The sequence below is a fragment of the Schistocerca piceifrons genome, chromosome 1 (genome assembly GCF_021461385.2).
Source record: "Schistocerca piceifrons isolate TAMUIC-IGC-003096 chromosome 1, iqSchPice1.1, whole genome shotgun sequence".
In the NCBI taxonomy this organism is placed as follows: Eukaryota; Metazoa; Arthropoda; class Insecta; order Orthoptera; family Acrididae; genus Schistocerca; species Schistocerca piceifrons.
In genome coordinates this window covers 1182250822-1182277663 of record NC_060138.1, presented here as the reverse complement: position 1 = coordinate 1182277663, position 26842 = coordinate 1182250822, and positions in this window count along the sequence as shown.

Here is a 26842-nt window from a genome sequence, read left to right as displayed (position 1 = left end):
ATAAATGATACTTTACTGGCTCTTTCCTTAAGACAGTTTGTAACGAAACAGAGTGTTCCGTAGAGTGTTATCAGATGCATCTGATATGATTATTTACGGAGGAATATAGCGAGAAGATTGCTGTAAAATGATGGAAGAAGAATATTGTGATTAGTAATTTAACATTTTATTTCATTTTTATGTACATAAGAATTTAAAATATTCATATTTGATAATTCTGGGCTCTTCCTGAGGATGCTATAATTTATTTTTATGAATAGAGTGGTATCCAGACAACGAAATGGCTAAGCATTGTATAGCAAGAGCTCCATAAACAGCTGTATCTCGAATCAATTTATTAAGGCACTTCAGGTTACCATCGGGCCTGTGGGCTGTAATTCTTTTCCATTGTCAATTCGTTTCCAGAACACCTTTCCTATGAAAAAAATACGGGGAGATTGAGTAATGGAAGTAGCCAGTTACAGTGGTAGTGTGGTCACGTAAAGGTGCGCTCTCCAAATTTTTAAATTTTCGGCGTTAACATCGGAGCAATTTATGGATGAAGGCAATAATTAGTTCGTCTGCAGTAATATGTCGTCTCACGTAAATTGAGACTGTGCATGCCAGGCATTCCCACGCTCAGATATGGTGTTGCAATAATTACATCATTTTATTTCAAGAATGTTTCCAAAAGGCAGACATTTATCGTGTGTTTGGCCTACCTAAATAATCTGTGGAGTGAATAACTTGCAGAAGCACTTTTGCACCACATTCACAACTGCATTGCTTCCAAAATGACAAGCTGTTGACATTTATTTTGTTATCATTTTTGTAAAGGAAAGCCAGACTTGTGTTAACATAAACTGTGATGAAAAGTGCTTTTGGACAAATAGATTGACAGTTAAATCTGTAAAGTGTCACCATCTTATCTAAAGTACCCACCGTTTACTTTTCCTAAGTCCTATCTTAAAACTATTATTTGTTAAGTGGAAAAGTAATTGCATTTAATGCAATGGTTGTGTGTTTCATTAATGAAAGGAAGTGAGGAAAGCAACTTTGAAGAGCCGCATTACGACGCAAAATTCGTTTGCGTAATTTCTCAAGACTAGACTAAACATTCCGATGAAAGTAACTACCTTCATTTTTATCGGTGAAGTTCGTAAAAATAAATATGGCACTGAAGTCATTTAAGATCCTTCTTTCATTCTGGTACTAAACGTATTAATTACTTTCATTTAAATATAAATTCTTTAATTGTTCCTGGTTTAAAGAACGGACTTACATTCAACGATCATCCTTTGAGTCCCTTGATAGCTGGTATGTAAAAGCGAAAGTAGTGGTTTTCAGGAAGAAAGTTCTGAAGATGAGTTTGCGTTGCTTCCTCGATCAGTGATAAATACTGACGTTATACCTCACCCGGAAATATTAATTATCAAAACGAAAATTAAAGATAAAGAGTGAAGTGGGGTTTATTCTTTATTTCTGGATACGAAAATCACTTGTTTATTCATTAAATTCTCGTGAAGACGTGCGGTACCGTAGTTAATATTCATATTAGGTACATGAGTAAGAGTGGCAAGTTTGCATTAAAATATTGCTGAGAGTGCTAGTTTTACTGTTTTTAGTTGCAAGCCGTAAGTCAAACGCTGCTAATGTCAGCGAAGGTTGTTGCAAGTTCACTCATTTCAACAGGCGTGACAAGCCAATCGTAATAAAACATGCTAAGGTCACACTATATATACGAACAAGGTAGAGTGACTACGACATATAATCTGAAAATGGACGCCATTGCCCGAGACTAGTCATTCTGAAATAGACCAACGATTAACTGATAGAAAAAAGATTATTTTACTTGCCGTTTAAGTAGTTTGTAAATGTACATCCTAGGCACTTTGAATGCTACCTCCGGGCGCTACGGCCAGAGACCAACAGCCGGACACACCAATCATGTGTGCTAGAGGAGTGCTTGCTTCTGGGAATGGGCGTGCGTTTTTTTTTTTTTTTTTTTTTCTTTGAGAATAAGGCTTTGGCTGAAAGTTGGTATATAACAATCTTTTCGTTGTACCTGTCTGCAGCTCAGCGTTTCGTCTGTAAGTGAGCAACAGTCTTTCCTTTTCATAATAATGCCGGTATTTGAACGTGGACTTTTCCTTGTTATTTACAGGCATGCATTACTAGGGTAAAGATAACGTCTACAGGAAAATTAGAGAGGTCTTTGGGGAAAAGAGTTGCAACCATATTAATATGAAGAATTCATATGGAAAACTATTGCTAAGCAAAGGAGAATGGAAGTATATAGAGAGTGTATGCGAGGAAGATGAACTTGAAGGCAATATTATAGAACAGGATGAGGACATAGATGAAAATGAGACGAGACATATGATACTTTGAGAAGTATCCGCTAGAGCATTAAAGACGTAACTGGAAACAAGGTCCCGAGAGTAGACGACATTCAGTAGGAACTACTGATAGCCTTGGGAGAAACAGCCATGACAGAACACTTCCAGCTTGTGTGTAAAATGAATGAAACAGGCGTAGTACCTTAAGACTTCAAGAAGATTATAATAATTCTAATGTCAAAGAAAGCATACGCTGACGATTACGAGTATTACCGAACTATCAGTTTAATGAGTAATGGCTCCAAAATACTAACAAGAATTCTTTACAGATTAATGGAAAAACTAGTGGAAGCTAACCTCGCGAAATACCAGTTCGGACTCTGGAGAAATGTGGGAACACACAGTGCAATACTGACCGTACTACTTCTTTTAGAAGATAGGTAAGGAGAAAACAAATCTTCGTTTATAACATTTATACTTAGAAAAAGCTTTTAATAAAATAGACTTCAACGCTGTCTTTGAAATTCTGAAGGTATCAGGAGTATAATACAACTTGTACACAAACCAGCCGGCAATTATGATAGTCGAAGGCCAGCAGTGGTTGGGAAAAGAGCGAAACAGGGTTGTAGCCTGTTCCCTAAGGTACTCAGTCTGTATAGTAATCAAGCGGTAAAGGAAACCAAACGAAAATTTGGAGCAGAAATTAAAGTTCAGGGAGAAGAAATAAAGACTTCAGGATTGCCCATGACATACCAATTTTTTGAGATTAAACGACTTGAAAAAGCATTTGAGCGGAATGGACAGTGTCTTGAAAGGATGATACAGTATGAACATCAACAAAAACAAAACAAACATAATAGAATGTAGTGGAATTACGTCAGACGATGGCGATGGAATTAGATTAGGAAACGAGACATTGAAAGTAGTAAATGAGTTTTGCTATTTGGCCAATAAAATAACTGATAATGACTGAAGTAATGAGTATATAGAATGTAGAATAGCAATTCCAAGAAAAGTGTTTATGAAATAATTTATTAACATTCAATATAGATTGAATTTATGAATGAAGCATACACACATTGCTGGTGTAATATTATACAATATTTCTTTCTTTCTTTTGCGCCGTAGTGAAGTTCAGTGATAAGTAAATAGCGCAGCGAAATTTTGATGAATCAAATATTTTAAACTAGCGCATTTACAGAGTATCTCCATTCCCTGAGATGAAATATGTTAACGTCAGAATGATGAATGAAACAAGAGTTATTATTTCAGTGTGAAGACGATGCATGATTAACGAACTATAGACAAATTACGGAAGTTTTGCGTAGAAGAAAATGATTTAACATTAAACTTTGGTGACATATTCTAAAGATATGGCTGAACAAAACAATCGGTTCTGTAAGTCCTAAATTACAAAAAAATATAATGGTGATATTAAGCAGCTGAGTAAATCAGCTCTGATTATACAAAGTAATTTTTTTAACACAGGAGAAATTATTGTAATCGAAGTAAATAAAATGAGGCATGTGGGTAAAAGGGGTAATTCCCAACATGGCATGCAGGGGATTAAGAGTGGTAGCTGCAGTTGGGAGTAGAGAGTAGGGGAACTCTGTATGATCATTCAGTACTAGGCTTGGGGTGATGGACATGTGTCTATTGGTTTTCATTATTTCAAGTTAGTTGTTCTCCCTTGCTTTACTGGTGTGATGTAATACTTCTTGTTTCACCTTCTCACTACTCCCTTATTAAAGCAAGTGGTCAGCAAAAGCATCACCTGTGGCAATTCCAATACGTTCTATTAAGTTTGTTTTGCTTTTCGTGATGTTCATCCTATACCACCTTTACAAGATACTGTCCTTTCTGTTCAACAGCTTTTCCAAATTCTTTGCAGTCTCCTTTTCTAAGCTTCCAACTTCTGTGGTGTTCCTGCCGGACTAACCTACACAGACTTTGCCGCATCTACATGTAATTTTACATACTCCCCTCCTTCCCAAAGCTGGAGTGCTGTCTTTACCATTAGGCAAAAAGTGTCCAAATGTAAAGTCAGCTGAAAGAACAGACACCATACAGAATGTGCAGTTGTGAAACATTATATGTTAATTGAAGGTGGATCACTGCTGTCAGCAGCAGCGGTACATTTAGCGGAATCGGCGGCGATGAGCGAAAATGTGTACCGGACTGGGATTTTATCCCGGGATCTCCCGCTTACTGGGCAAATGCCGTAACTACTGCGCCATCCCGGACATAGTGTTATCGCAACTGTAGGGACTATCTCGACACGCCTCACAGTCGGTTCTCACTCCCACACAGCTCCACCTACACGCTGAGTGAGTCGCGCTGCGGCTCGCGTTTGTGCTGCTTGCAGGTTTCCGCCCTCCCTTGGAGGCCAGACGGTATTGTTTAGTTGGCATGCATGCGGTTGTTAGCCTTCTTCTCGTACTGACTGGCGCCACTCGGTTTCGCAAGCGTGATCTGTTCGCTAGTGGCAGCAGCGGTGGCTATCGGTATGTAGTAACTGTTGCACTGTCTTTTGACTGACGTCGTCATTTTTCCGGGTCGTGTGAGTGTGCGAGTTCGGTTGGGGACTCAGGAGGAGTCAGGTCCGTACAGCGCCACAACACCCCGGCACACTTTTTACTGCGTTCAACGTGTGACAATTTGTTAAGTTCAACCAGCGGTAATTTTTCTTGCCTGGTGGCTGCTAACGCCCCAGTTACCTGCCCTGGGGGTAAGTGTATGTAACGGCAGCGTACGTATCCTCGCCTTGCCACTGCTATCCGGTAAGGACTGTAGTTTCGACAGCTTTCTTGATTGTAGGCCGGTTGGTGATTCTTCCACTCTGGTGGTATTGTTTCCTTTTCCGTTCCAGGCGCTCTAAGCACAGTATTCGGGGGACGTAGTGCGGACCGCCGGTTCCGGCTTTGGCTTATTGTTCCATCATTGCATTTGGTTTATCGGAAGTCAGGTAGCTTCAGCAAGACTATCATTAGTCATTTGTTAGACCGCCACTAGTCTGAGTTACCATCTTGTGAAGTGAATGCAACTCTTGGCTGCCTATCTCGTCGCTCGTGAAAATGTTTGTTGGCGCACCTTCTCAGAGGTCGATTGCTGGAGCAGCGTCTGTGGCACCTTGGTTCTTGTAGGACATGTGTGTTCTAAAAGGAGGTCTGATGGCCAGTGGTTCAGTGTAACGCTCCTTCAGTCCACGCCTTCAGCGGGTATAATCTGCCTCAGTACCCTTTAAGGAACTTATGTACTGGTCCATGTGTTTTATTATTGTATTATTTATTACAATTCCTTGTAATGCCTACATTAAAGGTTGCACATGTCTAGTTAATAGTTCTGGTCGCCTTCTGGATTAAATCTATCAGTTCAGTTTCAGTGGATGTTAAGGGTTGTGTTACAAAGTTTACCATAATCTTATTTCACGCGTTTGGTGATCACTTGCTTGTTTGTTTTTTTTAATTAACCTTTGCTATTGTATTTGCTGTTTTACAGCAGGTTTCTAAATTTTTTATATAATGCCATTCCTAGTGTGTATGGCTCCAGCCGTGACTGTGGTCATTTGCCTTAAAACTCTAATTTGGTATTTGTGCTTTAGCAGTAAGCTTTGAAACCTTATTTACTGCCATTCGTGGCGTCTGAAGCCTTCTGCTGTGTTTGTGGCGACTTGCCTTTAATATTTCAATACCTAATTTGTAAGTTGCAGCGAGTTTGAACTATTCTTAATTTATTGCCATTCCTGGCGTGTAAGGCTTGCTTTTAAAACATTATCTGCTGTATCTGTATTTAATGGTAATTTGAAACTTCCTGGCAGATTAAAACTGTGTGCCCAACCGACACTCGAACTCGGGACCTTTGCCTTATGCGGGCAAGTGCTCTACCATCTGAGCTACCGAAGCACGAATCACGCCCGGTCCTCACAGCTTTACTTCTGCCAGTATCTCGTCTCCTCCGTATCTCGTCTCCTCCCTTCCAAACTTTACAGAAGCTCTTCTGCGAACCTTGCAGAACTAGCACTCCTGAAAGAAAGGATACTGTAGAGACATGGCTTAGCCACAGCCTGGGGGATGTTTCCAGAATGAGATTTTCACTCTGCAGCGGAGTGTGCGCTGATATGAAACCTCCTGGCAGATTAAAACTGTGTGCCCGACCGACACTCGAACTCGGGACCTTTGCCTTACGCGGGCAAGTGCTCTACCATCTGAGCTACCGAAGCACGACTCACGCCCGGTCCTCACAGCTTTACTTCTGCCAGTATCTCGTCTCCTACCTTGCAAACTTTACAGAAGCTCTTCTGCGAAAGGCAAAGGTCCCGAGTTCGAGTCTCGGTCGGGCACACAGTTTTAATCTGCCAGGAAGTTTCATATCAGCGCACACTCCGCTGCAGAGTGAAAATCTCATTCTAATAATGGTAATTTGCTAAATCGTAACTCACTGAAAACACTATTATTTACATATTTTTTATTCCTTCATTAATAACGTGTGGTATTTTTATTTATTGTTGAGTCTGTGATTACTGGCTTAAAAATAAATTATGTGTAAGAGTAAAAGGCAGCCAATAGTAACTGATTACGGCCCCGTCCACAATCGTAACCGAATTCTGATTTCCCTTGACTGCCAGGTTCCACCCGTCCTCCCCCAATCCGATGGGACCAATAACCACGCTATTTGGTCCCCTCCCACAAATCAACAAATCAACGAATATGGTTTGACATTCGAATAGAGGTCCAGGGTCCTAGGTGATATACAGTGCGACCCGAAAATTTCGCATACATACACTATTATTTACAGTTGTTTGTTCCTTCATTAATAACCTGTGGTACTTTTATTTATTGTTGAGTCTGCAATTACTGGATTAAAATTAATTGTGTGTGACTGTAAAATGCAACCAAAAGTAACTGATTACGACCCCGTCTACAATCGTAACCGAATCCTGCCTTCCCTTGACTACCAGGTTTCACAGAAATACGTCCGACCTCCTCTGGGAAACTCTGAGTGGTGAACAGGAGTGAGTTGGACAAGCACTGCGGATAGCTGGCGCTGGGTGAGAGTGTGGGTCGGCTGTGAGACATTCCGGGATAGTCCGTGTAGTGTCGATAACGCTGTGTCCAGGTTGGCGCAGTTACCGCACCTGCCTTGTAAGCTAGAGATCCCGGTTTCGAATGCCAGTGGTGTACAAATTTTCGCTAGTCGCCACTGATTCCGCTAAATGTCCCGCTGCAGCTGGCAGCAGGGATCCACCTATAATTTACAAGTGATGTTTTCACGTTCCTCGATTTAGGCTTTCTGGCTACATCCAGTGAGACTTTCCCAAAGTACAGACTTGTGTGCATCATTTACTGCACTATTGTGGTGGTTGCTCAAGAGCAGGCTTTTAGTGCATTCACTGATGTCCATGGTTAGATCTGAATAATTTATGCAGGTATCCCCAAAATCCATCTTGAATTTTATTCTGCTGTTTTTAGAATTTAGTTGGTTGAGAAATTTTTGAAGTTGCCTGGTAGTACCTGTCAATAAGTACAACACATCATCAACATACCTGCACCAGAGTGGGTCCTGATAGAGAGTGAATTATTTTCCAAAAACTGTGTTTCAAAATTGTTCATGAAGGTTGCAGCAAGGACTGGAAGGACTGGAATGTGGCGGGGGGGGGGGGGGGGGGAGGGGGAGATACCATCAGTAGTATTTCATTCATAATATTCTATCAAGAACCTACAGAACAGTCAATCTCAACAGACTGATAGAGTTTAGCCATTTATGGATGTGAAACATCGACGATAAACACTTCAGACAAGAAGACAACAGAAGCTTTCGAAATGAGATGCTGCAGAAGAGTGCTGAAGATTAGATGGTAGATTGCATAACTAATGAGGAGGTACTGAACTGGAGAGATGGGAAATTTGTGGCTCTACCTGACTAGATGAAACGATCGGTTTGTACGACCCATTCTTAGACGTCAAGGGATAATTAATTTAGTACGGGAGGGAAGTGTGGGTGGTAAAAATCGTTGAGGGAGACCAAGAGGTGAATAATGCAGTAAGCAGATTCAGAAGGACGTAGGTGTCAGTCCTTATTCGGAGATGAAGGGGCTTGCATAAGATAGAGTAACACGAAGAGCTGCATCAAACCAGTTTTCGGACTGAAGGCCACAACAACTGAAATTTATATTTGTGTTATATACCACGTAACCGAAATGTGACTTATAATTATTTTAGTGTTAGAATGAAATTTTCACTCTACAGCGGAGTGTGCACTGATGTGAAACTTCTTGGCAGATTAAAACACTGTGGCGGACCGAGATTCGAGCTCGGGACCTTCGCCTTTCGCGGACAAGTGCTCTCCCATCTGAACTACCCAATCACGATTCACGCCCGTTCCTCATAACTTAAATTCCGGCTGTACCTCCTCTCCTACCTTCCAACAATTTTAATCTGCAGAAACTTTCACATCAGCAGACATTCCGCTGCAAAGTGAAAATTTCATTCTGGAAATATCCCCCACGCTAAGCCATGTCTCCGCAATATCCTTTCTTCCAGTAGAGCTAGTTCTGCAAGGTTCGCACGAGAACTTCTTCCGGTAAGTGTGGAAAGTAGGAGACGAGGTACTGGCGGAATTAAAGCTGTGAGGTCGTCAGTCGTACTTGGCTAGCTCAGATGGTAGACCACTGGTCCGCGGAAGACACAGGTCCCGGTATTTTAGTACTCTTTACTCTTTCAATTTTTTTGTTTAAACTACAAATTTTCGCATCATTGAAACATCTTGTGTAAATCTTTTTGGAACTCATCTTGATCTTCCAATTGTGTTACTAGACAGTAAACGAAAGCATAATGTCCAAACGATCTAAGAGGGCTGCTCAGATGGTCTCCCAGATCGTTTACACTGGGCTTTTCGAAGTCCCTAGATCATACGTCTAGGTATGGTAGAGCACGTCGTGGAGAAGAACTTTTGTTAGAGACGAAATGTTCGCTGACGCTCCCCGGCGACGCCAGGTGCCTCCCACTAATGGTTAGGCCCCTGAGCGGCAGTAAGTCCTAGGCACTCTACAGTGTGGGTATACAATCTGTGTGGCCTGTAATTCAGTCATCTGCTACAAGTGAAAAGGGATTGGCCGAGTAAAATTAATGTTCCTGATTCGCTTCTAAAATACCTTTCTCCGCTTAGAGATACTCGTTCTTTAGGTTTTTTTTGTTGAAAGTCAGTCTATCAATTTACTGGGGCACGCAGGGTTAGTAAACCCTCTTAGTTGAGCGAAATCTCGTCGTACCAGAACTGGCGCATTCAGTAAAAAGACGCCTAGCGTTGCTGGGAACAACAAAAGTTGTTCCCCTAGACGTTTGTGGCAATACACTGAAACGCCCTGTAGAGATAAAGAAAAACAGGGGTCGTGTAGCACTTTCTTGGGAAATACAAATAGTAGACATCCCACTAACCTATCCCTCATTTCCATGCACGTCCACCCTCGTCTCTTCATTCAGTAACATATCTGCTCACTGAATTTTAACTCTCTTCGATAGGACGAATTTTAACAACGCCATTTATTTAACGAATCCATTCCCGAAGTTATGAAAATGCACATTTTTGTGTACCACTGTCTGACACCAGTACAGCTCTCTTACTGAAATCGCCTGTGTGGAGTACGTGGTTGGGCTAAAGCAGCCATGGACTGATTTTCGTGACGGGAGACGAGACTATAATGACGAAGAGCTAAGGAGAAGTAGAGCGACGACGAGGAAAATGAGAGGAAGAAGAATGCTTTTAACGTTTCGATATGCCATAATAATAAAACGAGTTTCTTTTTGTCTTCATGGTGGTGGAATTTCATGATTGAAAGACACTCAGCACAGGGTGGAAGTAGAGGTTATTACAATAATCTGACTTATTCTGTACTGAAACGTTATATAGCAGATTTTGAAAGTCAATTTTTTTTGCATTTTTCTGAAAGGGAATAAAATTTTGTTTTCTGTAATCAACACAGAAAAAAATTAAATCAGACTTTGAAGTTATTTATAATTACTTAACAGAGAAGTATTTATCTTCTGTTCTACCTCTGGCAGTGATTCGTTACTGCAAATTGAATTACACTGTGGTTCGAATCCACTCTACCTGGCTGGGTAAAGAAGTTCAAACTTTGGAGGAAGCTAACATTATGCCACCTCCATTAGAGCCATGCCTATTTAACCACTGCTGTGTTCGAATTTCGGCTTCAGGACTGCTTTAATAATTACTGAAGCATAGCTTCATTGCATTTCCTTAACAATTTAAAAGCTTAGAGTCTTTGATTTAGAGTTTCGAACTCGAAGTTTTTCGAAACTATACCGAAACAGATAAACCTTGAACTTAAAAAATAACTATTAATATTTGTTAAAATACTCAAAGATTAATAATAAAACTTAGCTCACTGCGACTTTCTTATACTGCAGCACTCAAAGAGATCATACCCGTAAGGCCTGATCTTCGGGAAGAGAGGAGATTGGAGGAGAGGGCGGGGGGGGGGGGGGGTATGGTGTTAGTGGTACGGAGTGCCTTGGGTGAAAATTACACCAAAAGTTATATTTTCTCGATGTACTGTCGGTCGGTACAGCAACCAATACAAATTTCGGAACAATACATGTTTCAATTATTAATGTATGTTTTAACCTTTCACTTTAGAGCAGTGGTGTCCAAACCGCGGCCAGCGGGCCTCATAAGGCCCAAAGTAAGTTTCAGTGTGGCCACAGAAGTGAGTATCTATCTCATGATCGGTAAAAAAAAAAAAAAAAAAAAAAAAAAAAAAAAAAAAAAAAAAAGAACCATTTATGCAAAGTTATGATAAACTGAATATTTTAAATCTGAAAGTTTCCAGAACGGTGCTATTTTCTTATAGGTCCATCCCTTTCCCTTTTTAGTGTTAAGTATATTATGAGCGGCTCAAAACGCTAGTTTTCGTCCAGTGTGGCACTTGTAACCTAAAAGGTTCAGTACTCTACTTTAGAGTACAACGAACGCTATTTCTGAAACGAAAATATCTGTTGAGGTGCTGGGTGTAGAGTCGAGCCGGCCGGAGGGGCCGAGCGGTTCTAGTCGCTACAGACTGGAAACGCGCGACCACTACGGTCGCAGGTTCGAATCCTGCCTCGGGCATGGATGTGTGTGGTGTCCTCAGGTTAGTTAGGTTTAAGTAGTTCTAAGTTCTAGGGGACTGGTGACCTCAGCAGTTAAGTCCCATAGTGCTCAGAGCCATTTGAACCACTTGTAAAGTCGATGTTTACCTCGTATGCCAGTTACCCTCAGCCAACACCAATCTGCTTCTGAGTTATATCTTGCTTCGACTACCTTGTGTAACATTAACTTCAACATGACTGCTTTCACTTCTCTCACTGCCGTGACATCCGAAATGGCGACGTTTCGTGCCAATATAATCTTTTCTATTTCTACTACTCTATTTGTTTATATTTTCTTCTGCGAATAGCACGAACTTTGCCTGCGAAAGTTTTTTTTTTCTAATTTGGTAATCCCCAAAATCTAATAACCTACACGGTGTGTAAAAGTCGCCTCATACGTCATACGTACAATTCACACTGATGAGCCAAGAAATTATAAAAACCTGCTTAATAGCGCTCTGGTTCACATTTCGAACGCAATCCAGCAAAATTACTCCTGGCATGGACTCAACAAGTCCTTCCTATGTTTGTGGAGGTACGTGACATCAGATGTCTGTGCACAGACTACGTAATTCCTCTACATGATGTGGCAGTGGTTTGTGGTCAAGGATTTGGCGGTCGTGTACATTGGGTATACGTGGTGTGCCTAAAAAGTTCGGTGAGTGATGTCATATCTGAACGGCGACTTGGCTCATATGTGTGTGCATCCGGATCGGTCTCCAGAGACTTGAGGAGAATCGATATACGGCATGCCTGCATGTGACTGGCTTTGTGAACAGACTGCGACCAGTTGAACATGGTCAGTGTGAGAGGAAGTGTCACAGCGCAATGGAGCAACGTGTAAACATCAAGTTCTGCTACAAATTGGGGAAGACTGCAACGGAGACACATGGAATGTTGGTGCAGGTGTACGGGAGGGAAGGCGTGAGCAGAAAATGTGTTTACGAATGGTTTAAACGCTTCCGTTAAGGGAAGGAAACAACTGAGGATGAGCCACGTTCAATTCGGCCATCGAAAAGTAGAAACCCAGAAAAGATCGAGAAAGTGCGACAAATGCTGGCACAAAATCGGCGACGGACTCTCAGACTGATTCCCGAGGAATTGGGCGGAAAGGACACGGTGCACGCCATCGCCCGCGATGATTTCGATAAGCAGAAAATCTGTTCCCGATTTGTGTCACACAAGCTCACTGACGAGCAGAAAGCAAAACGGATGGAAACTTCTGGTGATTTCGTTTCCATGTGTGACCAGGATCCATTGCTTCTGAACACCATCGTCACTGGAGATGAGACTTGGTGCTACTAGTTCCATCCGGAATAAAAACGGCAATCGATGTCATGGTGTTCACCGTCTTCCCGCAACAAAAAAACAAAAGCCGTCTGCAAAAATCCAAGGTGAAATACTATAGATCTCCTTCACCGACAACAGCGGCATCATCCACTAGGAATTTATTGCTGCAGGTCAAACTATTAACGTTGCATTTTAACAGTCCGTTTTGAACCGATTGCTACAGCGTATGCGGCAGGTTCGGCCAGAGTTGCACAGGACTGGAAAATGGATGCTGCTCCGTGAAAATACCCCTGGAAATGGCGCGATCCGTTGCGCCAATTCCTGGCGCAGAAGATGATAACTATTCTTGAACACCATCCGTACTCTCCTGATCTGGCTCCTGCGGACTTCTTCCTGTTTTCACGCTTGAAGGCGGCCATGCATGGTAAACGTTGTGCGGATATGAATGCCCTCAGAGATCGAGTGACAACCGTTCTGCCCTTGCTGATAGTTTCCAGAAGCTGTACGAACGTTGTCAAAAATGTGGTGCAGCGGGTGGCGACTATTTTGAAGGGCAATGAAGAACATTTGTATGTATCTTTTGCTTTGTTTGTTGTCTGTTAGCATTCATCGAACTTTTTAGATACGCCCCGTACATCTGGCAAATCTGGTGGCCAAGATCTCAGATGAGTTCTGTATAATGTTCCTCAAACCACTCTATCACTATCCAACGTAGTGACAAGGATAATTACCCTTTTGGTAGATCCAATTGCCATCGCGGAAGACTTAAACCATGTGGGGATGGATGATGATGATTTGGTTTGTGGGGCCCTGAACTGCATCGTTATCAGCGCCCGTACAAATTCCCAAACTTTGCTCAGCCCAATCCCGTCACGTTCATGAATGAAGATGAAATTATGAGGACAATGCAGTCATCTCGAGGCAAGTGAACATCTCTGACCACGCCGGGTATCGAACCCGGGACCGCGTGTTCGGGAAGCGAGAACGCGACCGCGAGACAACGAGCTGTGGACTGTAGGGATAGAGGGGGTGCGCAATAATGTTCGCGCAGTCAAATAATGCCATGGTGCTCTCGGTTACTACGAAAGGTCCTATTTAACGCAACCTAAATTTGTACCAGTGCTCTAGGGGTAGAGTCTTCGATTCATAATCAAAACGTCTTCAGTCAGGAGTTCCAAACCCGCCCCTGCATAAATTTTGGTTAATAATCAGCACTGGTGGCCGAAGATTTCCGGCATAAGAGGTAGCCCTCATTCTGCCTATGGCCTTGTCAAAGAGGGCGGAGGAGCGACAGAGGTTCAGGGCACTCTCGCGTCCTAGAGATGGGAAGCTGCTCCTACAGGCGGAAGAATCAGCAATGATCAACGGCATGAGAATGCAGAAGAAAACTACAAACTACTGCATTAAAGACACATAAAGTGTATTCACAGGACATGTGGCCTGTAATTGAAGAAGTGTCATGATAGTCTCTCCATTGGCAAAAGATTCCGAAATAGTCCCTCATTCGGATCTCCGGGAGGGGCTGCCAAATGGGAGGTTGCCATGAGAAAAAGTTTGAATAATCAACGAAAGGATAACATACTACGAAATGGGGTGTGAAATGTCAGAAGCTTGAACGTGGTAGGAAAACTAGAAAATCTGAAAATGGAAGTGCAAAGACTCAACCTAGATATAGTAGGGGTCAGTGAAGTGAAGTGGAAAGAAGACAATGATTTCTGGTCAAATGAGTAATGAGTATAGTGTAATATAAACAGCAGCAGAAAATTGTATAACGGGAGTAAGATTCCTAATGAATAGGAAGGTAGGGCAAAGAGTGTGTTACTGTGAACAGTTCAGTGATAGGGTTGTTCTTATCAGAATCGACGGTAAAACAACACCGTGGATTTCCTAACATAATTACGAATCACTCACGAACGTAAATCCATGGTCACATAGTTGTCAAACGTATTCTACGGGTTTGCCATTGTTCAGGAAGAAAACATTCGCTCAGCTGATGTGCTGAGATAGCTAGCTATGACGAAGCTCGCGCTTCGAAGACGCCACAGCATCGTCTGCCACCACTTCGTGAGAAACGAAATACCACAAGTATAATCCAATGCGTTGTATGAGTATACCTGTGACTATGAATTGGCGCTAAATGTGGTTATGAATAGTACGTAAGCTCAGGTTGCGAATCTAACATCATAAATAACGAGAAGGGGAAATGAATTAGGCGTCCTTCCTCTTCCTTAACAACAAATATATTTTAGTTATTATATCTTAAATGAACTGCGCAGAAAATAATTCACCAGAAGTGAATAACTTTTTAGCAATACCAGATGATGTTAACAGTTTGCCCGCGCGGGTTAGCCGTGCGTTCAACGGCGCCATATTGCGGACGGCGCGGCTGCTTCCACCGTCAGTTCGAATGTTTTCCCGGGCGTGGATGTGTGTTAGGCTAGGTAAGCTTAAGTAGTTCTAGGTCTAGGGGTCTGATGACCTAAGCAGTTTGGTCTCATAGTTCCTAGAGCCATTTTTTGACCTTTCGCGTAAATTTTCTTTACATAGACTGCCGTACCTTCAGATTGCGTTGACATACTGTAGAAGCTCACTTTTTTGCACCATCAAGGGACCGTATACTGCAGGAAGTGTGATACATTTCCGCTTATTATGTCTACCCGTACTCGATGTAAACGGGTTTTAAGGGTTGGGTAGACAGATAGACGGTCAAGAAAGTGAGACTAGTATGGTTCCATATTTACCGATTTAGGTGACGAAATCCTAACAACGAAAAATAGCTACGACAGTTACTGAAGAGGACGGCCGCATAAATAATTCCCCCTACTCTTTATTCGAAATGTTCTAGTTGTAGTCGATGCATTAGCATATTAATCGTAGCTAAGCTTTCGATCAAAATCACGTTTACAGGAATGCAAATACAGGGTGATTCAAAAAGAATATCACAACTTTAGGAATTTAAAACTCTGCAACGACAAAAGGCAGAGCTAAGCACTATCTGTCGGCGAATTAAGGGAGCTATAAAGTTTCATTTAGTTGTACATTTGTTCGCCATTTCAACCAATAAGGTTTTTGGTCCCTTTTTCTTCGAAGGTGCTACTGTAACTGGACTACAGTATCTGGAGATGTTAGAGAATTGGCTGTTCCCTCAGCTCGAACAAGAAGCACAACAATTCATATTTCAGCAGGATGGAGCGCCACCACATTGGCACTTATCTGTCCGTAACTACCTGAACGTCAACTACCCGAGGCGATGGATCGGCCGCCAGGCAGCCCGTGACAGAGCACTTCATCACTGGCCTCCAAGAAGCCCTGATCTTACCCCCTGCGATTTTTTCTTATGGGGGTATGTTAAGGATATGGTGTTTCGGCCACCTCTCCCAGCCACCATTGATGATTTGAAACGAGAAATAACAGCAGCTATCCAAACTGTTACGCCTGATATGCTACAGAGAGTGTGGAACGAGTTGGAGTATCGGGTTGATATTGCTCGTGTGTCTGGAGGGGGCTATATTGAACATCTCTGAACTTGTTTTTGAGTAAAAAAAAAAAAAAAAAAAAACCTTTTTAAATACTCTTTGTAATGGTGTATAACAGAAGGTTGTATTATGTTTCTTTCATTAAATACACATTTTTAAAATTGTGGTATTCTTTTTGAATCACCCTGTATAATCCATTTGCCTATACACGTGGTAATTCAGATCCCAGTATTAATGCCAGCGCGTTTTAGAAGTGCGAGCATTCCCATTGCTAGCTAGCTTAAGAAACACTTCGGCTAATGAACGTTTTCTGGCTGTGGCGAGTCTAATGAAGAATTCGAAACATTGTAGAATACGTTTGGCAGCTGTGTAGCCGTTTATTTCCTTTAGTGGTGCAGAATTATCCTACTAAATTTAGTCGATATTAAAAGTGTTTTGTTATTTAGATAAACATTCCGAATGATTGTCACATAAGCGGTGACAGAAAGGTAGAAAATTCTCGGTTTTGAGTCCAGAAATTGCAGATCATTTAACCATTTTCCTTACGGTTGGTTGGTTTGTGGGGGTTAAAGGGACCAGACTGCGACGGTCATCGGTCCCCATTTTCCTTACGAAATTGCTGGTTTATTCATGTCTGGGGTAACAATAGAGGGATGTTTTCCTGGGTTGTCTGCTAGCGTAGTGAAAGGCGTTTGCTACTGCAAGGGAGGTCTGGTTTGTTTTCGGTTCTAAAAATGGTTCAAATGGCTCCGAGCACTATGCGACTTAACTTCTGAGGTCATCAGTCGTCTAGAACTTAGAACTATTTAAACCTAGCTAACCTAAGGACATCGCACAGGTCAATGCCCGAGGCAGGATTCGAACCTGCGACCGTAGCAGTCACGCGGTTCCGGACTGCAAAGCCTAGAACTGCACGGCCACTCCAGCCGGCCGTTTTTGGTTCTAATCTCAGTGAGGCAGACAGACTATCAGTAAAGCAATTTTAAGAAATTCTCTCTCCCCCAATACACTTATTGCTATCTTTATTCGGCACCGGCGCCCTGTGGATGGAAATATGAAAATCTTATAGAATTTCATATTTGTTACTGCCTACTTTTTCCGCTTCTGTCAATAATTGAATTCACTTAAGTGTGGAACTGAATGATTTTTAACTGAATTTCGTTATGAATCTTCACGCATTGCTAAATCTGCACACTTTCATGGTAGGTCAGCCACGGTAATCCAGTATGACTGGTCTGAACGTTGACACAGACCGTTTCGCGGCCGAATGCGCATAATATTTTGCCAATTCGTAACAATCTGGGGTACTTTGTCTTACTAAAACAGTTATGTTATCTCGACTGAAATAAATTTTTATTGGTACAGTTCATACTAATTAGCGTTTCTTCTTTCATTTATATCTTATATTTATGTGTTATGTTTAACAAAGTTATCACCATTAATATAGTCTTACACATGATTTAAAAGAGTCTGACAAAATTCGGATAGTTTTTCAATTTCACACCTGTTCATAGTATGTTGGTAGCACTTCGTCGCCTTGCCTGTTATGCTGTGTAGCAGACTTAAAAGCTGTGCGGATCAGCATAACGAAAAGGGGAGGGGTCTCCCTCGTTTTGAACATGACTGTACGTCTGGAGTAGCATTATATGGTGGTGAAACATAGACAGAGAGGAAACCGGAACAGAAGAAAATCGAAGTATTTGAGATGTGGTGCTACAGACGAATGTTGAAAATTAGGAGGACTAATAAGGTAAGGAATGAGGAGCTTCTGCGCAGAATCGGAGAGGAATGGAACTTGTGGAAAACACTGATAAAGAGAAGAGGCAGGATGATAGGACGTCGGTTAAGACATGAGGGAATGGCTTCCAAGGTACTAGAGGGAGCTGTAGAGGGCAAAAATTGAAGAGGAAGACAGAGATTGGAATATATCCAGTAAATAATTGAGGACGTAGATTGCAAGCGCTACTCTGAAATGAAGATGTTAGGACAGGAGAGGAATTCGTCACGGGCTGCATCAAACCAGTCAGAAGACTGACGACAAAAAAAAGTGTCCTTCACGGGTTAATAATGCCTCCAAGAGCCTGCCCAGAGGCTTGGTGCGTGTTTCGAGCAGCGGTTCAGACGATACGTGAAAACTGTCGATTTGGTTTAACAAGAAACGTTATTCATCCTACTAGGTGAAACGTTTACCCCACTGTAATCATACTGACGATATCGTTCAGAACAGGTAGAGTCCTCTGCTACAGAACACCATGTTCATCAGTGAATGCTTGACAGTGTGCTTTGAGACAGTTGTGCCTGCACCGGCACTGAGCTCTGTCGTCGCGTTTGGCACTGATGCGGTTCCACAGAGTCAGCAATACCGAACGTTCTGCGTTCGGGTGCGGGTGTCCAACACCTAGTCGCCTACTTGTGGTTTCACCATCGTTCAAGAATTTTCCATGCATGCCTATGACAGTATCACCCGAACAGCGGAACACCTTTGCCGTCTCCGAGATGTTTTTGCCCAGACTCCGAGGCATTACAATTTGTGCTTTGCCAGTGTCACTTGTATCAATGGGTTCATCCATTTTGCGCTCTGTGTAGTCGTACAATGATTCCATATTCACCTATGCTTCGATTTTCCTTAAGGCGCCATGTGCACATAACTCCAGCAATCGAAGTTTGACCTCGTAGTGGGCAGTGACATAATTTCACAGGGATCTAGTCAATAAACAAACTAGACGCAGAGCATACGTTTTTAACGGATATTTGAATTACATGTGGAACAAACTTGTTACGAAACGCATTTCCTTAACTCCATCCAGAAACCCTGTATTAGATGTCCCAAAGTGGGTTAGTTCACTTATTCTCATTAATGATCACCAGGAGCGTTAGTAAGGTGAGGTAAAGAAAAGCCCTGAATTCTACTTTCCGTGCCACGATACACAGTACATTCGTTTGCGGAATTTAGATGTAGATGGAACTTTTACTTACGATTTTTGAGTGGAAAACTCCTGAACAGGTTCTAGATGCCTGTCTATGGCCGCACCACCCAGCCACACACTCGTTACTGCGTAATTTGGTGGGAGTCCGAGTCTTCTAAATATTATTAAAATGTCTCTCTTCCAACAATTCGCCATAGCACCTTTAAGGAGAGATGTATGATACTCTGAAGGATCGTTTTCATTCTTTCATCCACTCAGTTCAAAAGTCTAGTCTAGATTTTGTTACTGTTTTACTCTTTGGAAGGCAGTCAGCAAGAAAAATATCTTTTCACTCCAAAACTCATTGGACATTGTGAGATTACAAACAGATACAACTTAACACGACTGATTTGAAAAACAGACACGGCTGTGTTTTTATGACGGTGGACTCAGACATGATCCATGTGAGATTCTCAGGAGGTGAAAGCAGGTGTGAGTCCACTAGCTCAACTCATGACGTAATTCTGTCTCATTGGCAGAAGTTGTGCTAGGAGAAATAACACGGCAACAGGAGTGCAACAGGTACACTGTTTTTTATTTTTTATTTTATTTATTTATTTATTAGCTTAGTGGCTGCACACTCGGCCGTTGGAGAGAAGCACAGAAGGGACAGCCACGATGACGGAAACGAGAGACTACTATACTTCCTAAATAGACTATAATTCTGTAGAAAAGATTAAGACAGCTATAAAATAACAAGTAACATCCATAGAATACGAAAAAATAAGACGACTGCATGCTTGTTAACGTGCCATCAACAAGACCAGTAGTTTTTGATTTAGTACCTACCAAAGCTTTGCAAATAAAATGAATTTTAAGAAAAACAATAAATTGTAATCTCAACATCTTGGGAGATTTTTATAAACTTCTTGTCAATGAACAGAGCTTATGGAACAGCATCAGAACATTTTTATAGAATTTTTGTATTTAGTGTTTACTTTGAACTGTATTCCGAGGTACAAAAAGCCGGTTCCATACGAAACAGATGATACATTAATAAAAGTAGTGGAATAGTAGTAAATTATGCTGATGTACATATTTGTAAAATATTTACTTCAATGCACTTACAATTTTTGAACAGTATAATATCGTAGACGAACTATTTCACAGACAAAACTGTAATTATTGAGAAAAATAAAAACTCAGCAAAACACTAAAGACAAAATCGGAAAGCTGAGGAGGTTTCGCTCTAGTCTGATATGATGTATATACTTATAAATGAGTATAAATTTTTGTCAAGATGTATGGAAAACATTGTATGAGAATGTTCTTAATGACGGCCGAGGGCATAAGTAGATGGCGCCCACGTTGGACTGGATCAGACCATCTGGAGACCTGGAACAGAGCAGACCGGCGTTTAGGTGAATGGCGAGGAAGCAGCGATCTGAACTATCCAGAATTTCTGTAAGAGTTCAGAGACTTGTGGAATTCTCGCGCGGTGATGCGAGTGGTTAGAAGTTTTCTAGAGGAAAGTTTGCGTGAATTCCAGTTCATGAGAGGCTGCAGTAATTTTGGTAGCTTACCAAAACTAATTATTCGTAATAACGTAGTGCGCTGCTCTGATCTACAAATTCGAAAACATTAGCTCCGTCATTGAGGTAAATTAACCACAAAATGGAATCAATAAACTCAGTTTTAAATCGAAACCCAATCAGTTGATAACGTTATTTGAGATTTTATCACCTCATATAAAATGCTGTCTGAATTTTTACTTAAACTATTGGTTGGTACGAAGATCAGTCGTGTGTTGCAACAAATGTGTTTGTCGTTCCTTAGACGAGAAACGAAACCAAATAACTCAAAGCAACAACGCATCCAAGAAACCCCCTAAGCAGCTGGTGCCATTTATTTATAGTAGAGAAGCAGTGTACTCTTTCTGACGGATGATATCAATCTCGCCATGTTTCATGCAGTGCTACAGGTTTTCGTCCTCTGCTTACTCTGCAATTTCGTTTTCGATACGCAAGTGGGTGATCCCACGGCTTATTCACAATAATAATTTATGGCGCCTACAGAAACCTATACTACGTATAGGACGAGTTTCCTTTGGATATCAAGCTTCCAGAGACCGTCGGATCCCTTTAAAAAAACGCACATTACATGACAATTATAATATAAAGTTATTTCACGGGCTTATGTTAGTTACGCATCATGTACCAACATCACACAGAACAGATTTCTGTTGTAGTCAACCACATGTCCGTCGACACCTGAGACATTTTATCCACGCTGTATTAATTTTTTTCCTTCACTAATTTTTCGAATGGTTTCACGTTGTAATTTATTCCAACCTGTACTGAGCTGATCTTTTAATTTCCAATGAACTACACATCCAATAAGCCCCTATATTCTGCTTCGCATATTCTCGTCTTTGTGTGACGTACTATTTTCTCTCTACTGTTGCTCCTGCGAAGAGGTTCCTACTCCTGGATGCCATGGAAGATGTCCCAATCAAACTGCCTGTTCATGTGGTAAAGTTTACCATAGACATCTTTCTTCGCATTCTGTCCTTAGTACATTAATCTGATACCTCAAATGCTCACTTAACTTTTAATATTATTCGATAGAAACACATTTCACACCCTTTCATTTCCTCCTTTTGCGAAATGCTGATGGATCAAATTTCATCTCCACGCATTGTTCTCCTCCAGTGTGTATTCCTAATGAACGTCTGTATTACTTATACCGATATCACCGTTTGGTACCCAAAGAGTTTCCTTATGGATCAAAGCATTCCTCGGCCAAGGCAATCTACGCCTGATTTCTTTCAACGCCATTGACTGCACCCATATTTTCTCAGAATTCCCAGATTTTATCCCACAGATGTATGAAATGATACTTCATAGGTTTATTCTCCTTGAATCGTATCAGAAGAAGTTCTACGAGAGTTTAAAGAGAGGTTAATAGCATTCTGAAATAAATATTCCACGTAACACTAACGTACGGTTTGAATATTTTGTGACGAATTAAAACGGGCTTCCATTTGGTCGCACGAATTCGATATCCGGGGCTTTACGGCTAGTAGCTTACCTGTGCGGTAATCTAAATAAGAGATGACAGGCTTCACGTATTAAATTCGGTACTGTTGTTGCCAACTGCCCCCAACAGATTGTTTCAGAAAACAATTGACAAACATGCGATAGCTGCTTTCGTCCCTCCATTACTTTGACAATAAATGTCTCCAAATTCAATCAAAAGAAGTCCATTTTGTGCTTCATTAAATAATAACAAAAAAATTCAGTATATTTCATATATTTCACCTTAATTTAGGCATTTTTTTCAAATGATTTCAAAAAATTAAATTAGCTATACAGCAACATTGTTCCAAATTAAATATGACATTTTTGATAGCAGCAATGAGGAAATGCACATGCAATGTTAATTAGGAAGTCACTCACTTACGTGATGGCAAATAGCCCCCGCAATACAACAAAATTATCCACTGCCTAATAACAGTGTTCTGTAAACAGGCAACGTTAATTAACATCAACGACAGTCATGAAAAAAATTCACCAAACAACTTTTCTGTATGCTCGTAACATTTTAAAAACTTTGTTTGAAGCTGACATCCTACCGCCGACATTGATAGACATGGAAAGCCGAGAGCACTCATTGGCTGCCGTGTCAGAATTTCATCTAGTAGCTCTACTCGCTATGCACGGAAACTCATTTCTAAAATGGTCGAATGTTGTATCTCAACGTACTCATTATTGTGTCACATAAATCCAGCATGAGAAGAAATCTGTTCCCGCAAACGTAACACCACCAGTATAGTTAGCAGTAAATATATATTCTTCGTGCGTACAGATATTATTGAACACGAAGAAATCTAAGCCCCTTTGCTGCAACCAGTTGCTAGTTGAAAGCAACAGACAAAATGAGTCCGAGTCAACTGAGGATGGAAATCAATACAAAAATATGTAAACAAAACATTTACCGTCATAGCTATGCCATACTAAAGGAAGAAATGTGTGTATTGGGAGTATAATTTAATAAATAGCAGCTATGTTGTCACAAGGAATTATTGTAAAGTAATATACGAGAAGCATTTATTGCTAGTTAATAACATGTATTGCTGTTCGACTGGAAAAGATTATGATACCAATAAATTAGCTTTAGAGGGAGTCGTAACACACTGTTATCAGAAGTAATGTTATGAAGCTGTAGTTAAGGCTACGTGATTACCACTACATCTGACACGGACACACAAACCCAAAAAGAAAAGCATTAAGACATACCAGGCAGCATATGGCGTTTATACTTTCTACCTCGTAACTTAAGTGACGTGTTGTGTCGTGTTGTTATACCGAATATATCGCGGATTCATCACGGCTAACTAATTCTCAACCGTTGCCCAAAACATGTGTGGGTTAGTCGGGCCAACCCTGGTGTCCAAAATTAAAGCAACAAACGAAAATTTTGAAAGGGTGCGTTTATTTTGCCGCAAATCAGTACAAACAGGTGATAGTAAAGTTGAACGATGTAAAGAATACAAAATGTAAACAAACGCAACATGCATAACGGTAGACAAAAATGTTCTTCGTTTATTTCAATTTAACGGATTTGCACACATATTCCGACAACTGGTTAATGTTCCAAAATGTGGTGTGACCATCTCTGGCAGCAATATTGGCCTGACAACTGCGAGGCATGCTGCGAATGATGTCAACAGTCTTATGTTATTCGTCCCGCATACCTGCTCGCAGTCTTGGAGAGTAGGTAGCGGATGCTAACGTGATGAAAGCCGTCTCCGTAGTGCAACACAGACATGCTCTGTGGGAATCAAACAGGGGGACTGAGCACGCCACGCCATGAATACAGTATCTTCTGTTTCCAAGAAAACATCAACAACCCCTGCTTTGTGAGTTACATCATTATCGTCCATCAATACGAAGTCTGAGCCCACAGCGCCTCGCAACAACCGCAAATGAGATCCCAAGATCTCTTCACGATACCTGACAGCAGTTAAACCTTTCTGATTCACCCACCCAATTTCATGAAGAGTGTTTCGAGTGGTAAACATAATCCCTGCCCACCCCATTAGGTAGCATCCTCGATATTGGTCTCTTTCCACAATGTTTAGGCCATGGAATCGTGTTCCTCGTCCCCTCCACATGCGAATCCATTGAAAATCACACTGCTGACTAAATCGGGACTCATTTGTGAAAACAACATTGACCCACTTTTCTACCATCCTTCTACATCTACATCTACATTTATACTCCGCAAGCCACCCAACGGTGTTTGGCGGAGGGCACTTTACGTGCCACTGTCATTACCTCTCTTTCCTGTTCCAGTTGCGCATGGTTCGTGGGAAGAACGACTGTCTGAAAGCCTCCGTGCGCGCTCTAATCTCTCTAATTTTACATTCGTGATCTCCTCAGGAGGTATAAGTAGGGGGAAGCAATGTATTCGATACCTCATCCAGAAACGCACCCTCTCGAAACCTGTCGAGCAAGGTACACCGCGATGCCGAGCGCCTCTCTTGCAGAGTCTGCCACTTGAGTTTGTTAAACATCTCCGTAACGCTATCACGGTTACCAAATAACCCTGTGACGAAACGCGCCGCTCTTCTTTGGATCTTCTCTATCTCCTCAGTCAACCCGATCTGGTATGGACCCCACACTGATGAGCAATACTCAAGTATAGGTGGAATGAGTGTTTTGTAAGCCACCTCCTTTGTTGATGGGCTACATTTTCTAAGGACTCTCCCAATGAATCTCAACCTGGTACCCGCCTTACCAACAATTAATTTTATATGATCATTCCACTTCAAATCGTTCCGCACGCATACTCCCAGATATTTTACAGAAGTAACTGCTACCAGTGTTTGTTCCGCTATCATATAATCATACAATAAAGCATCCTTCTTTCTATGTATTCGCAATACATTACATTTGTCTATGTTAAGGGTCAGTTGCCACTCCCTGCACCAAGTGCCTATCCGCTGCAGATGTTCCTGCATTTCGCTACAATTTTCTAATGCTGCAACTTCTCTGTACACTACAGCATCATCCGCGAAAAGCCGCATGGAACTTCCGACACTATCTACTAGGTCATTTATATATATTGTGAAAAGCAATGGTCCCATAACACTCCCCTGTGGCACGCCAGAGGTTACTTTAACGTCCGTAGACGTCTCTCCATTGAGAACAACATGCTGTGTTCTGTTTGCTAAAAACTCTTCAATCCAGCCACACAGCTGGTCTGATATTCCGTAGGCTCTTACTTTGTTTATCAGGCGACAGTGCGGAACTGTATCGGACGCCTTCTGTGAAGATGCGTAAGAGGCAGACGTATAGCAGATCTCCAACGATAAAGGCCACCCCGCCGAAGCGATCTGCACATCGTCTGCCTCGATACAACACATCCAGAGCATGCTGCGAGTTCACATACCAGTTGCCGTGCTGTACTAAGGCGGTACTGTCGTGCCCTTGCAGCCAAATAATAGTCATCTCCTCTGAAGTCACACGTAGTCGGCCCTGCCATGGTCTTCAGCAGACAGTTTCGACAGTTTCGGTCTCTATACACTGTCGCCGCATCATATTAACAACAGAATGATTAAGGCATCGGAACACATCAGTTTGTGACTGTCCCCCTTCCTTTCTTTCCATGGTCCTCCACCGCAGTGTGTCTGGTATGCATCTTGTCTAAGCCATACTGCACCATCTGTGTCTGTGTGCACATCGATTGTGGACGCGGGGCTATCCGGTTAACACTACTTTATTTCGTAGGTGCGCTGACGTCTTCGTTGACCGGAATGCCATCTTCCGTGCAGAGCACCATCGTTATTGACATCTGGTTGACAGTTTGTATGACTATTCGTGAATTAGACATAGGACGGGGAAATAGCGGTTTGTTGCTTTAATTTGGGCCACCAGTGTATTTCGAAGGCATACGTGCCACGTCTCAGTTGTTTTCGAAGGAAATGTAATCACGTGAGTTACTGGCTTGCACGAAGCATTTCATGTGCATGGAATGATCTGCAAACAATCCTCTTTTTGTTTTCTTTTTTTTTTAAATATCAGTCTTCTGACTGGTTTGATGCATCCCGCCCCGAATTCCTCTCCTGTGCCAATGTCTTCATCTCAGGGTAGCCCTTGCTTACCTACGTCCTTAAGTATTTGCTGGATGTATTCTGCCGTCTGCAGCTCTCGCTGGTACCGTGAAAGCTATTCACTTTTGTCCTGGCATCCTGTCCCTTCTTCTAGACAGTGTTTTTCATACATTCCACTCATCTCCGATTCTACGCAGAACCTTCTCAATCCCTACCTTTTCAGTCCATCTCACTTTCGACATTCTTTTGTAGAATCACATCTCAAGTGCTTCGATTCTATTGCTTTCCGTTTTTGCCAACGTCCATGTTTCACTACCATACAATGCTGTGGTCCAAACGTACATTCGCAGAAATTTCTTTCTCACATTAAGGCATATGTTTCATACTAGTAGACTTTTCTTGGCCAGGAATGCTTTTTCTACCATTGCTAGTCTGATGTCCTCCTTCCTCCGTCGGTCACTGTTTATTTCGCTGTCAAGTTAAAGAATTCTTTAACTTCATCTACTTCCTGCTAAATCTCATTATTTTTGTTTTTCTTCGATTTACTCTCAATCCACAATCTATACTCATTAGACAGTTCATTCCATTCATC